Raw genomic sequence first — 15,417 nt, forward strand, 5'->3', positions numbered from 1 at the left:
TTTTTGAGCCCTGCACCTCCACTCCTGGTCCCTGTGAGTGCTCTTTTTTTTTTCTGCTCTAAAATTATCTAGCCTAAATGTATTTAGCCTTCACAAAATTCAGGAAATCTGCTTTGCATAAATGACTGCATTATATATTTTTTATTGCAAAGTTTATCATAATAAACACTAGAGCTATATGCACAGTTTATTTATAACGCTCTGCCAGCTCTGTTCTATGTAGAAGATCATCACACTGGTCTCTCTCTTCCTCTCAACGCTCCCTCTCAACTAGCTGTTAGCATTAGCCGCTTTCCTTCTCAGTAGCGTTACTAGCAAGACTTGCTGTCCTTAACTTGCTTTCCGTTAACTTTCTGTCTTTAACTTTCAAGCTGAACTTGTCAGGTTCCTGGTTTTGTGGGTTGTGTTTGGGTTCTGTCTGTCTCTTGCTCTGTCTCTGTTCTATCTTTCTGCTTGGGTTTTCTCTGTCCTGTTGTTTCTTGCCTTCCTCTCTGGGCTCTTGGTGGTGGGTGTTTCTCTCTGTCTCGCCACACCCCGGTTCTGGGAGCTTCTCCACACACCTGCTCTTGATTTGCAGTTAATCACCTGGGTGCTTTATAAGTCTCACAGTTTGCCTTCATCCTTCGCCAGATTGATGTGCCTAGTGCCTCTTTCCAGCCTTGTTTGTGAATTTTTGCCTTGCTCTTTTTGGCCTCGACTTGCATGACCCCCACTGCCGCACCATCTATGGGGGTGTCCGCTGTCCCACCGGCTCCCATTCCGATCCCTGAAGTCTGCAATCAACTTTCCTGACCCGAGCATTTTTGGGGTGAGCCTGGAGATGTCAAGCCCTTCAATCAATCAATCAATCAATTTTATTTATATAGCGCCAAATCACAACAAACAGCTGCCCCAAGGCACTTTATATTGTAAGGCAAGGTCATACAATAATTACGTAAAAACCCCAACGGTCAAAACGACCCCCTTCATTACGCAATGTGAACTGTACTTTGAATTGATGGCACCAATGTTTCCGACTGAAAAGTTGAAGATAGCATTTGTCATCACTCACCTCACTGGATGGGCAGCTCCATGGGCCACGGCTGAATGGAGCAGAGGAGCGCCATCTTACTCCTCCCTGGCAGCCTTCACCAAGTCACTCCAGCAGGTTTTCCAACAAACCTCTCCGGGGCGCGAGGCGGTGCATTCACTAATGAAGTTGAAGCAAGGCAATCGCCGAGCGGCCGACTACGCCATACACTTCCGCATCTTGGCCGCAAAGAGCGAGTGAGATCCTGCCACGTTCCATGATGTGTTCTTCCAAGGCCTGAACGACAGCATACAGAGTTAGCTCATCGCGGTGGATCTCCCTGAAGACCTGGATGACCTTATTGCCCTAGCAATCCGCACCGATCGTCATCTGTCTGATCGCCCACATTGAGATACTCCTCACCCTGTTCCTCGGACTGTCGCCACTTCCGACCGATCGCTCGCTTCCGGTCATCTGAGCTCCGGACCCTCCCCTTCCTCTGAAGAACCCATGCAAGTGGGTCAGACTTGTCTGTCAAGCGAGGAGAAGGAGTGCCGCCGAGTGGAAGGACTCTGTTTTTACTGTGGACAAGCTGGTCATGTAATCATACACTGTTCTGTCAGGGGTGCCCCTGTGCGACCGAGAACGGTAATACGGGTGAGTCAGAGCTCAATTGTTCCATCTTCCCAGAATTTGATAAACGCAGAACTAAAGTCAGATTATACCTCACTGGTCAGTCCAATATTCATTGATTCAGGAGCTGACTCTAACCTTATGCTGTCCTCTCTTGCAAGGTCCCTCCACCTTTAATTGTACCGGCTTTCATGCCCCCTGGTGGTCCATGCGGTGGATGGTCGCCAGGTGGGCCAGATTATGTATCGCACCCAGTCAGTTCGTCTAACTATTCCAAACAATCATTCCAAACTCATGAGTTTTCACATTTTCGATAAAATGACTCACTCGGTAATCCTGGGGCATCCCTGGTTGCAACATCACAAACCCCGCCTAGACTGGTCCCATGGGAAGATAGAGTCATGGGGACCAGCCTGTAACAATGTCTTTTTATTTCAGCCAGTCAGCACTTCTAGTACAAATGCGTCAGATCTAGAGGGGGTCCCGACCTGTTATCACAACCTCGTGGCAGTTTTCAGCAAAACTTGAGCTAAATCGATTCCACCATACCGTGATTATGACTGCGCTGTCGATCTTCTCCCGGGGACTACGCCTCCCCGGGGAAAATTATTTTCTCTGTCGGCACCGGCGCGCGAAGCTATGAATGTTTATATAGAGGAGTCGCTCGCGGCCGGCTTGATTCGTCCTTCATCTTCTCCCGCCAGGGTGGGGTTTTTCTTTGTGGAGAAAAAAGACAAGTCACTTCGTCCCTATATAGATTACCGGGGCCTCAACAACATCACAGTAAAGAACAGTTATCCTCTCCCGTTAATCTTGTCAGCTTTTGAGCTATTAGAAGGAGGCAATGTCTTTACCAAGCTGGACCTGCAAAATGATTATCATCTGGTTCAGCTTCGTGAGGGGGACGAATGGAAGACCGCTTTTAATACACCGACTGGTCACTATGAGTATTTAGTGATGCCTTTTGGACTCACCAATGCACCGGCAGTGTTTCAAAATCTTGTGAATGACGTGTTGCGCGAGTTTCTGAACAAATGCATATTTGTTTATCTGGACGACATTCTCATTTTTTCTCCTGATCAAAAGACACATAAACAAAAGCTCTGATCCATTCCCCACACTCTGCTCTGAAATGGTTTGAGAGAGGGGTCAAGGAGGCATTCTTTGTGAAACGTTTGAAACCCAGCCTTAACCGGGGAGGGGGTCTGCGGTATGCTTTATCCCCTGTTTACAATGGGGTACTCAGGTCAAAGCAGTTTCAGTCTTTTGTTCATGGTAATGAGTCATTCACGTCATCAGCAGAGTCGTCAAGGGAGCCATCAGGAGAGGGACAGCTGCCCTGTCATTAGGAGGGTGCTAATTAGAGCACAATAGGTGCTGATTAGAGCTATTGTTTAGTCACTAGCCTATAGCAGTCTGCCGCTCGATAGGAGGGGTCTGGTTAGGCTTAAAACTCCAGCTTTTGTGACTTCTTGATTATTCTTCTCTACAAGAGTCAAGACAGAAGTCAGACCACCAGAGCAAGAATTTTAGCTGAGGAAGCAAGATTCAAGCTTCTCTACCACACTCTACTACAAAATAACCTCTATGTTAAAGCAGAAAAAGGTGACTTCCACTGCCCCACATTGTCATTTCTAGGTTTTGCATAATGTAACCTCATCACTTAAGTCTTTTGTGTGGACACCTGAGTGTGATGAGGCGTTCAGGAACCTAAAGAATCATTTCACAACGGCCCCTGTGTTGCTCCTTCCTGACCCCGCGCAGCAGTTTGTGGTCGAAGTCGATGCATCCGATATTGGTATTGGAGCTGTTCTTTCTCAAACCAGCCTCGGTGATAACAAATTACATCCCTGCGCCTTTCTGTCAAAGAAACTCACTACAGCTGAACATAACTATGACATCGGAGACCGTGAACTGCTGGCGGTCATAGTGGCCTTGGAGGAGTGGCGTCATTGATTGGAGGGGACACAATTGCCATTTTTAGTCTGGACTGATCACAAAAATCTGGAATATCTACGTACCGCTAAGAGACTTAATGCGCGTCAGGCTCAGTGGGCTATTTTCTTTAGCAGGTTTAACTTTGTTTTATCTTATCGTCCAGGGTCTAAGAATGGCAAACCCGACACGCTGTCATGTCTAGGTGAGTCCACCGTCTCCGCTCACCATCCTGAATCTATCTTGCCGGAGTCCTGTTTTGTGTCCGCTCTCACCTGGAATATCAAATCCAAAATCAAGTCGGTGGGAGGCAATACTCCCATTCCTCCAGAGTGTCCTCATGACAAATGATATGTTCTGGACTCGCTTAGGGGGGAGGTCATCAGGTGGGCTCATGACAGCCGTTTTTCATGTCATCCGAGTGCTCAAAGAATCTTATCCGTGCTCAATCAGAGGTTTTGATGGCCCAAAATGGTAGCGGATGTAAAGGAATATGCAAATGCTTGTACTATCTGTGCCATGCATAAAACATCTACGCGCCCACCTGCGGGAGCGTTATTGCCTTTACCGGTTCCTGTTCGACCTTGGACCCACATCTCCGTGGATTTTGTGACAGGACTGCTGCCCTCTAGGGGCCAAACGGTGATTATGACAGTGGTTGACCGGTTATCTAAGATGGTCCATTTTGTACTGTTACCCAAACTTCCGTATGCAAAAGAAACTGCTGAAGCACTTTTGTTACATGCTTTCAAATTTCATGGTTTGCATCAGGATATTGTCTCTGACCAGGTTCCGCAGTTTATTTCGCAATTCTGGAGGGAATTCTGCCGCCTGCTCGGGGTCACATCGAGTCTCACTTCTGGTTATCATCCCCAAGCTAACGGACAGACAGAATGTGTGAATCAAGAATTAGAATAAGGTTTACGCATCCAATCCTCTCAATTTCCTGCCTCCTGGACCACCCAGGTAACCTTGGATAGAATTAGCCCATAACTGCCTGCCTACCTCTTCTTCTGGTTTTTCGCCTTTCCATGTTGTCCTTGGTCACTCTTTGTTCTCCATCACAGATCTGCACTCTCCTGTACCTTCAGCTCTGGGGCTCATCATGCGGTGCCGACAGACCTGGGAGCGGGCCCGGAAGGCCCCACTACGAACCTCCAAGTGCTATAAAGAAGCGGCAGAACGCAAACAGTCAGTGGCACCATCCTACGTGCCGGGACAACGAGTTTGGCTTTCCACTCATCGTCTGCCGCTTCATGGAGTGCCACGAAAGATGGCTCCCATGTTCGTTGGTCTGCTCCCTGTATCTAAGATCATTAATCCTGTCTCTGTTCGTCTCCGTCTTCCAAGGTCCATGAGGGTCCATCCTACATTCCATGTCAGTCATCTGAAACCATTCCATACCAGTCCTTTGTGGCCTCCTGCTGGTCCCGTGCCGGCAGCCCGGTTTGTGGATGGTGGGCATGTCTTCTCTATGCGGTGCCTCCTGGCTTCCCGGCGGGGGCGTGGCTTCCATGTTCCATGGTTCGCGAGTTCCATGCTTCTCACCCTTCTGCTCCTGGGCCGTCCGGGGTCGGCCCTTGAGGGGGAGAGGTACTGTCAGGTTCTTGGTTTTGTGGTTTGGGTTTGGGTTCTGTCTGTCTCTTGCTCTGTCTCTGTTCTATCTTTTTGCTTCGGTTTTATCTGTCCTGTTGTTTCTTGCCTTCCTCTCTGGGCTCTTGGTTGTGGGTGTTTCTCTCTGTCTGGCCACACCCCAGTTCTGGGAGCTTCTCCACACACCTGTTCTTGATTTGCAGTTAATCACCTGGGTGCTTTATAAGTCTCGCAGTTTGCCTTTGTCCTTCACCAGATCGATGTGCCTAGTGCCTTGTTTGTGAATTTTTGCTTTGCTCTGATTGCCTTTTTGTGTGTTTTGACTACCTGCTTATGTACCTCGACCACGCCTTTAGCCCGATGCTCCTGATCCTGTTGCTCTGTTTGGACTGCTTTTCTGTGTACTCAGTAAATGATTTTACGCCACACAGCTGTGTACCTGCGTCCTGCATTTGTGTCCTGCCTGTCCTGTCAACCAAACCTGATAGAACTTGCAAACTGAAGTTTACATGACATTTTCAACAGGACATTTTGAAAAATGATCCCAGATATTTAGCCCGGCTGGTAGTCAACTTAAACCTGGCGGAAACCCTGATATGCAATGGTAACCCAACTTTTAACTTTACTTGCTAGCTCTGAAAAGCTGTTTCCACAAGACATAGTGCGGTAGCTCCTCATGCAATAGGCATCTCTATCTAATAATAGAACTTAGAAGAGGGAAGCTCATTGTTTTATTTTCCACCCAAGAGGGCAATTTAGTGTGTTTTGCCAACCAGGAGGGAACTTTTTGGCTCTCAAGAGAGCACTTCAGCATGTGTTTTTGCCTCTCAATAAATCAAATCAATTTTATTTATTTAGCGCCAAATCACAGCAAACAGTTGTCCCAAGGCGCTTTATATTGTAAGGCAAAAGCCATACAATAATTACAGAAAAACCCCAACGGTCAAAACGACCCCTGTGAACAAGCACTTGGCGACAGTGGGAAGGAAAAACTCCCTTTTAACAGGAAGAAACCTCCAGCAGAACCAGGCTCAGGGAGGGGTAGTCTTCTGCTGGGACTGGTTGGGGCTGAGGGGAGAGAATCAGGAAAAAGACATGCTGTGGAAGAGAGCAGAGATCAATCATTAATGATTAAATGCAGAGTGGTGCACACAGAGCAAAAAGAGAAAGAAACACTCAGTGCATCATGGGAACCCCCCAGCAGTCTAAGTCTATAGCAGCATAACTAAGGGATGGTTCAGGATCACCTGATCCAGCCCTAACTATAAGCTTTAGCAAAAAGGAAAGTTTTAAGCCTAATCTTAAAAGTAGAGAGGGTATCTGTCTCCCTGATCCGAATTGGGAGCTGGTTCCACAGGAGAGGAGCCTGAAAGCTGAAGGCTCTGCCTCCCATTCTACTCTTACAAACCCTAGGAACTACAAGTAAGCCTACAGTCTGAGAGCGAAGCACTCTATCGGGGTGATATGGTACTATGAGGTCCCTAAGATAAGATGGGACCTGATTATTCAAAACTTATAAGTAAGAAGAAGAATTTTAAATTCTATTCTAGAATTAAGAGGAAGCCAATGAAGAGAGGCCAATATGGGTGAAATATGCTCTCTCCTTCTAGTCCCCGTCAGTACTCTAGCTGCAGCATTTTGAATTGGTAATTGGTAACGTGTAACGTGGAATTGGTAACGTGTACTAAAGTGCCGGGCACTTTAGCACATTTTGGCTCCAAAGAGGGCACTTGAGGGCAGTTTAGCACATGTTTTGACTCCCAAGACGGAACTTTAGCACATATTTTGGCCCCCAAGAGGGCACTTGAGGGCAGTTTACCACACACTTTGGCTACCAAGAGGGCAGTTTAGCACACGTTTTTCATCAATTGAGCCACGGGGCGGGGGGGGGGGGGGGGGGGGGGGGGTGACTGCCACTGGTTAACATCATACCTGACCATTCGTTCTCACTGTATTTTATACAATACCAGTACCTCAAACCTTAGTGACATGAAATTTGGGGTTCCACAGGGGTCCATCTTAGGCCCCTTGCTTTTCTCCCTTTATATAGCACCCCTTGGACACATATTGCAGCATTTTGGGATTACCTGTCATTGCTATTCTGATGATACTCAGTTATACATGCCGACTGCTAGTAATCTCATCCACATATAATCCTTAGAAGATTGTCTTTATTGTCTTTCTGCCGCCTGATTTTTTTTTTTTCCTCTCTGTTTGAGGTGCGGCTCCATCCAGAGATGGGAGTGGGTGTCTTCTTCCACAGGACTCCCATCCTGTGCACCAGCATGGACTCCCAAATTTTATTGTATATTTGTCTTGTCTATTGTGTCAGTAGCATGGCCCATGCAGAGGGTCACCCCTTAGAGTCTGGTCTGCTTGAGGTTTCTTCCTCAAATCATCGGAAGGAGTTTTTTCTTAACACTGTCCCTTATGTGCTTATTATTAGGTTAGACCTTGAATGAATGAATGAAACAAACCTCCTTGTCAAAAAAAGAAAAGATTTTACAGTAGCACATGATCAAAAGGGTGTAGGCAGAAGCAAAAGCCTATGTATACCCATCCCTTTTACCATATATATATATACACGAGGTCTATTAGAAAAGTATCCGACCTTATTATTTTTTTTAAAAAACATATGGATTTGAATCACGTGTGATTGCGTCAGACAAGCTTGAACCCTCGTGCGCATGCGTGAGTTTTTCCACGCCTGTCAGTTGCATCATTCGCCTGTGAGCAGGCTTTGAGTGAGGAGTGGTCCACCCCTCTCGTCGTTGTTTCATTGCCAGGAAATGGCGGAATGATTTGGGCTTTTTTTCCATCAGAATTTTTTCAGAAACTGTTAGAAACAGGCAGCTGGAAACCATTAGAAAAATGTATCTGGCTTTCGGTGAAAATGTTACGGGCTTGGTAGAGAATAAGGAGTGTTACTGTCACTTTAAGGACGGCCCCCAGCGGCTGTGGGGTGCGCCGCGCTCCGAAGCCGCCATCAACAGGCTGAATGACCATTTCATTTCTAAATGGATGGCTGTCTGGATCCGTGACCATCATGTGCCATTTCTCTGGTTATCACAAGAGCTGGACATCAACCATTTTCCAGCAGATTTCACTTATAACAAGAGATTTTGTCATGGAAAGCCGAGCGGAGGCTTTGCACGTCACGATGGATTCGCTACTGGAGCGAGACAAAACCACCTCTGTTTTGGTCTCACAGGATGGCTTTGAGATGGCGTTCAGACAGCTGTCCGTGGTTTTTCCATCGAGTGATTATCCGAGAAATTGTGGATGTGCCTGGACATGCCAGAACATGTCCTGTGAGGCTTCATCATGGCGTTGCTTTGCGCCATGCGGCACCGCCGCGACACGCGGAATTCCTCCGCATGTCTGTCTCAATGTGCTGAAAAAGTGCTGATGTCCACGTCTTTTCACAATTCCTGTACTAGTCAGACGACGTCCCGGATAAAACACAGTGTCCAGTTTGGAAATGAACGGCACATTCCACTGTTACAGGAGTTTTTGTCATGGAAAGAGGAGTGGAGGCTTCGTGCGTATATATACACACACACATATACCTAATACACCAGGGGTGGGCAATCATGTGCCATGAAGGGCCAAAGCACTGCAGGTTTTCCTTGCTACCAATCACCTCAGCAGGTGATTTCATTGACAACCAGGTGTTTATGTTCAAGGGAGACGCTCATCAGCAACCCACCTGCTGAGGTGATTGGTTGCAAGCAAAACCTGCAGTGTCTTGGCCCTCGTTGCCCACCCCTGTAATACACCGTAGTTGTGTGAAGCACCTTGAGGCAACTTTACTGTGATTTGTCACTATATAAAAGAAATTAATTTTAAATTTAAATTGCTCTTTTCTATTTTATCAATAACATATGTGATAATGTATCTAATGCTGGTTATCATTTCTATGTTGATGATACTGTTCTATACTCTTCCTCCATTTGTGTTGGAGTTTCTTGAAATCAGCGTTTGATATTGTTCAAACTCATCTTACCCAGCTGAAGCTTGTTTTAAATGCAGACAAATCTAAATACATGATTTTTTACAAATGGAAAAGGTCTCCCAGCCAACCTTTCTACTCTTTCCACTGCACAAGGGGCAGCAATTGAAAAGGTGAATGTTTTTAAGTACATAGGCTTTATTTTAGACAAAAACCTGTGTTTTAAACAAAACATTGAAAAGGTAGTCAGCAAAATTAAATTGAAATTAGGGTTTTTCTACAGAAATAAATCATGTTTTTCCCTTCAGGTTCATAAGCAGATGTGTGCACTAAGTGTGGTATTTTCCTGGGCTGTGACTGTTAATGAGTAGTTGAAAACCCAAATTTGTGACAAAATGTGTGAATTAGTGAAAATTTTCAGTTGGGATCACACTGAATTGACAACACATTTGCAAACAATGTTGTCAGGCAGCCCAGTCTCACGTTTGTTTGTTTTGTTTTTTTTTTCTCATGCCCCCATGATGAAATGAGTCAAATTTTCCTGATGGGTTTTTTAACTCACTATTACTAACCCTCCTCCTACCCCCAACCCTAACCTTAACCATAACCTAATCTTACTCCTTCCCCCCACCCTAACCATAACCACACCTGACTCCCCCCCCGCTTCACTTTTAATTTTGTGCAGCCATCACGAAATTAATTACAATGAATTTTTGCTGCCGTGATGAAAATGAGGTGCTTCTCGTCACAATATCACAAATCAATAGATTATATTAGGTATATTTTGTGCTGCTGAATCACGACTTGCCGTGAGGATGGGTTGGGTCAGGATGGATGTGAGCTATGATTGTGTGAAAAGAGGCTCTGGAAATTCCCCAGACTTTAGCCATTGGAAGGCAAGGCCCTGTAAATAATAATAAAATAAAATAATAATAAATCATAAAAAAAAACCCTAGCATGGCTCCACGGAGGAGAAGAAAAAGGGGAAAAAATGTGGATGTGGCAGTACACTCATCAACTTACAGAATGATGTCCAGCAGCGTGACAGCCCGCCGCATCTCATCATTATTATTGTCCGCTCTTAGTATTGATCCACTCTCCTCTCCACCAACACTGAAGGAGAAGTAGATACAGATCCCCTTCTTGCTGCGCAGGAATGACCAGTGTATGATCTTCAGCTTGACAGGCTCTGGGATCCTCTCGAAGCATGGCCAGTGATCACTACTGCTTCAGGGGTGTGTGTCTTTTGATTTGACAAAAAGATAAGATTATTTGGCAATGAGACAGATGTGCATAAAATAAACAATACAGTATATCAAATTGCTGAGGATAACACAATAAAGCATTAAACTTATTTCCATTTTGGTCATCAAAAAAGAAAAAGAAAAATAATGAATCCAGGACCCGTGCCTCCTCATGCTCCTCCACACAGGACTTGTCCAGCCCGCTGCCCCTGCCTGCATGTCAGGTTGTAGCTAGCTGGGTGACAGCAGAGCCACGTGACTGGGGGCCGTTGAACTCGCTTGGTCATGTTTGCACCACACTGAAAAAAGAGAATATTTGAACAAACTTAAAAAAAAAAAAGTGTTACAATTTGTAAAACCCTCTGAATGAATTAAGTTGTTTGAACTTACGTTTCAAAGTTAAATCAACTCCAACTTACAAACTTAAGTTCAAACAACTTAATTCATTCAGGTTTTTTAAAAATTGTAGCACTTTTTTAAAGTTGTTTCAAACATTCTCTTTTTTCAGTGCACTTCCAGAACTGCTGTTCCTGTTATGGTCTGGACGCAGGTTGAGGAGCGGTCCAACGTCTGACTGAACCCAGCACTAAATAACCAGAAGCAGTTCCAAAAGAAACAAATTTATTTTCTTCCCACTGTGCTGTACACAAAATACAAAATAAAGGAGTCTGGTGGGGTGAAGAGGTGGTGCGCTCTCCCAGCGCCTCAACGGATCGGAGCCCGAACGTTCTGGACTCAGGAGTTCCGCCGACACCCCCCAGGTGGCTTTTCCCAAGACTGTACTCTGCGATGGAGGAACAGAGGTGAGGTTATTCAGTACTTATATCAAGAAACACTATTTAGAGGCACACTTATCAGCAACACGTTCAGGACTGATTTCAGGCTTAATTCAAAAGAACAGCTGCTCACAGCTTGTGGAGGATTATCAATCCGCACGCCACAGCCGCGAGGAGCAAACGAGCAATTCTCTTCAATACTTAGCTGCGCAACCACACCACATTATATTCCCAGATAAGCTTTTAAGGATAATCACCTCTGATGTGTGCTGACAGCGCTTGCCTCTCACCCTCGTCCTCCTTCACAGGCGCAATGTCAGATTCTGGAGCGGCCCTCAGCGTCCTCAAACGGTCGTCACACGGTCGTACTCTCCGGCACCTAAGCCCAGATCACTGCTGGCTTAAATGTAGTTCTTCATCTCTTCATTGGTATCAGCTGAGAGTCCTTAGAACTGCACGCGAATGTCACAGGTGTCGTAAATCGTCCCGATTAGAGAATCGCACGTGAGTGCAACAGGTGCAGCAGATCACCGTGACAGAGGTGAGAGACTCTTCTGCAGCACATTCTCCCCAGAGATCAGCCTCAAACCACCTGGGAAGGAAAACAAACACAAAAACCGCAAAACAGTGTCCAGCCAAGCCCCCCAACACACAACAGTTCCTCTCTGATCAAATAAAAGGAAGAGCGTGTTGACAACCCATTACCATGGGCGCAGTTTGGTGGGGGATAGGGGGGACATGTCCCCTCACCTTTTCAACCAGGGGGGACAGAATATGTTATGTCCCCCACACCTTCTGACATATGTGTGTGTACTTGAAACATGCTATGCCAGTCTTATCTGCAAACCATGTCAGTATTATGTGCAAAACCATGTCAGAATAGTATCTTTGTTTCTGCAAGTTTGTATTTTTAGCAGCATTGACTTGTTTACAGCACCTGTTTCTTGTTTGTCACATTCAGAATTTTCTGGGACTGCATTTGCCCAGATTTGAAACCAAAAATAGTTGCCTCTAGGGACTAGTGTCTACACATAAGTATCAATGGACCATATGTGAATTTACTATATTCTGAAAGTTAGTAAAGGAAATCAGAAAAGCTATCTGGGACCTCAGAAAGCCCATCTGCAGTTATTGCTTGATCTCCAAAATCAGTCTATGCAAGCAAAATTATGTTCAGTATGAGTGTTGTCATTAGCGCCACTTCGAAAATTAAATTCATGATAAGTAATTTATCCTAAACTTATGATCAAACTTATGATCTGTTGTTTTTTCAAACTTATGCAAAAACAAATCTTGAGAAAAAAAATACAGTATGTAATAATTAATAATTTTTAAGAGCCTGTTCTTTCAATTTATGAATACATTTTACCACATTGCAGTTGTTTTTTTTAATGAAAGCTCAACCTATCATGTGGTGATACCTTATTTACACCAGGATGTTAATAAAATCATTGCTGGCTATTCTCAGAATAAAGTACTTATATCCACAGTTTCAAATTGAATAAGTCAAATGGTGTCCACTTCATGGTCTTCTCAAAACATTAAAATTACTGTTCTGGATGCTCAGAATGCATCTGAGCTTATCTAGAAACCATTGGCTCTGGGGCCTAAAGCGGCCCCACAGAACCCCGGCCTATGGGCTTCGGCCCCGCGGGCCTCGCACTTTGTCCCCCCCAGTTTCTAGTTCTAAATTGTGCCCTTGCCCATTACAGCACACTTTCTGACTCATGGAAACAAAATCGAGAAGGATCTGAGATGCCCATAATGATTCAATGATTATTGTGAATAAAAAAATATATTGTGCAAATTTCTTGGTTCAGTTTCAAGATACACGACAGCAACACCCTGTGACTCAAGTGGGGAGATTCTGAACCCCTGTGGACATTTAGCAAAGTTTTGGAACTCCCGTATGCAATTTGACACAGCCCGGTGCGATTCCTCCTAAGTCAAACACATTTGTGTTTATATAAATCAAATCAAATCAATTTTATTTATATAGCGCCAAATCACAACAAACAGTTGCCCCAAGGCGCTTTATATTGTAAGGCAAAAGGCATACAATAATTACAGAAAAACAGAAAATCCCCAACGGTCAAAATGACCCCTGTGAGCAAGCACTTGGCGACAGTGGGAAGGAAAAAACTCTCTCTCTCTCTCTCTCTCTCTCTCTCTCTCTCTCTCTCTCTCTCTCTCTCTCTCTCTCTCTCTATATATATATATATATATATCAAATCCAATCAATTTTATTTATATAGCGCCATATCACAACAAACAGTTGCCCCAAGGTGCTTTATATTGTAAGGCAAAGCCATACAGTAATTACAGAAAAAACCCAACGGTCAAAACGCGACAGTGGGAAGGAAAAACTCCCTTTTAACAGGAAGAAACCTCCAGCAGAACCAGGTTCAGGGAGGGGCAGTCTTCTGCTGGGACTGGTTGGGGCTGAGGGGAGAGAATCAGGAAAAAGACTGTGGAGGGGAGCAGAGATCAATCACTAATGATTAAATGCAGAGTGGTGCATACAGAGCAAAAAGAGAAAGAAACACTCAGTGCATCATGGGAACCCCCAGCAGTCTAAGTCTATAGCAGCATAACTAAGGGATGGTTCAGGGTCACCTGATCCAGCCCTAACTTTAAGCTTTAGCAAAAAGGAAAGTTTTAAGCTTAATCTTAAAAGTAGAGAAGGTGTCTGTCTCCCTGATCTGAATTGGGAGCTGGTTCCACAGGAGAGGAGCCTGAAAGCTGAAGGCTCTGACTCCCAATCTACTCTTAAAAACCTTAGGAACTACAAGTAAGCCTGCAGTCTGAGAGCGAAGCGTTCTATTGGGGTGATATGGTACTGTGAGGTCCCTAAGATAAGATGGGATCTGATTATTCAAAACCTTATAAGCAAGAAGAAGAATTTTAAATTCTATTTTAGAATTAACAGAATTAACGGTGAAGCCAGACCCAGATGCCCAGGCCCAGACCCGAAACAGGAAACTGCACATCCCTCCAGGGTCCATGGCAGAGACAAGGGCGGAGCCAGGGGCTGAGCCATGCGGCCCAACAGTCCACAGCGAAGAACATGCGGTGCGACCATCCAGGGTCCATGGAGGAGCCAGGGGCGGAGCCATGTGGCCCAATGGGAAAGGCACATCCCAGAAACATAGGTCAGGCCAGTGAGGAGACAATAAGACATGGCTGTAGAGCGTTTGCTGAAAGAGAGAAAAAAAAAAAATGCAGTCCAAACACCCAAAAGAGTCCCGTAAACCAGTTCAAAAATAAACCAACAAAAAGTAATTCAACGCCCCTGGACAACATGCATGGTCCAACACCCCCCAGAGGACATTCACAATCAAACCCTGGGAGTAATAACCACAGCCGAGGAACAATTGAGGTCCAAAGTCACTTGTGGGAGCATTCAACACCTCCCAGAGGACATCACAATCAAACTCCAGGAGACACCCCCACGACTAAGTCAGACCAAGCCCCGGCCACCCACAGCAAGAAGGTCCAAACAGTCTTTTTCCCCCAGAGGACATTTACAATCAAACCCTGGGGGTGAAAACTGGGAGAAAAAAAACCCAACAACAACAAAAAAAGACCCATAGCCCCCCCAGAGCACATTCACAATCAAACCCTGGAGGGAAAACAAAAAACGAAAAAATGACCCATTGCCCCCCAGAGGACATTTACAATCAAACCCTGGGGGGGCCACAGCTGGAACGGCAGGGAGCGACACGACCCAAGCTGCAAGCTCCGCCATGCGAGTGCTGGCACGCTCAACCTGGGCGAAAACTGGGAGAAAACAAAAAATGGTCCAACACCCCCCAGAGGACATTTATAATCAAACCCTGGAAGGTGAGACCAAAAAAAAAAAAAAAAATCTTTCAGGAAATAATCAAGAGTACACCTCAGACCACTCAAACATACCACTAAACATGCTACAAAACTACACAAAAGAACAACAAAGAATTCAACCCCTAAACCCCAAAACAACCCACACTAAACAAAACAGATAACAGACCAATGAAAAACTAAGTGACAATTGGTCTACATCGTCAAGTTCAGAAAAGGAATTTTTTTTTTTTTTTGGAACGTTGACGATAATTTGGCCCTGCTGAGCTGCTTAGGGTCATCAGCAGGGGGAGCCAGAGTGCCGGATGGGGGAATCCCTGTGGAACCCGGGAGAAAACCAATGTACACTGTATCAAAAATGACGAGCAGGTTTCTATGCTACCAGCATATGGCTCTAAGTGACTAATTAAAGGTTCAGGAGCTGGAACTACGGAT

At 45.2% G+C, this 15,417-nt stretch overlaps 1 long non-coding RNA gene across 1 annotated transcript; it reads left to right on the top strand.

Annotated features, from left to right (window-relative positions):
- Positions 1–230: 230 nt before the first annotated feature.
- Positions 231–15,207, top strand: LOC117508040. The gene is made up of 3 exons (XR_004559961.1): positions 231–384; positions 9,181–9,189; positions 15,196–15,207. It is a non-coding gene; the product is annotated as an uncharacterized LOC117508040 (long non-coding RNA).
- Positions 15,208–15,417: the final 210 nt, after the last annotated feature.

This window comes from Thalassophryne amazonica, chromosome 3 (genome assembly GCF_902500255.1).
Source record: "Thalassophryne amazonica chromosome 3, fThaAma1.1, whole genome shotgun sequence".
Taxonomy (NCBI): domain Eukaryota; kingdom Metazoa; phylum Chordata; class Actinopteri; order Batrachoidiformes; family Batrachoididae; genus Thalassophryne; species Thalassophryne amazonica.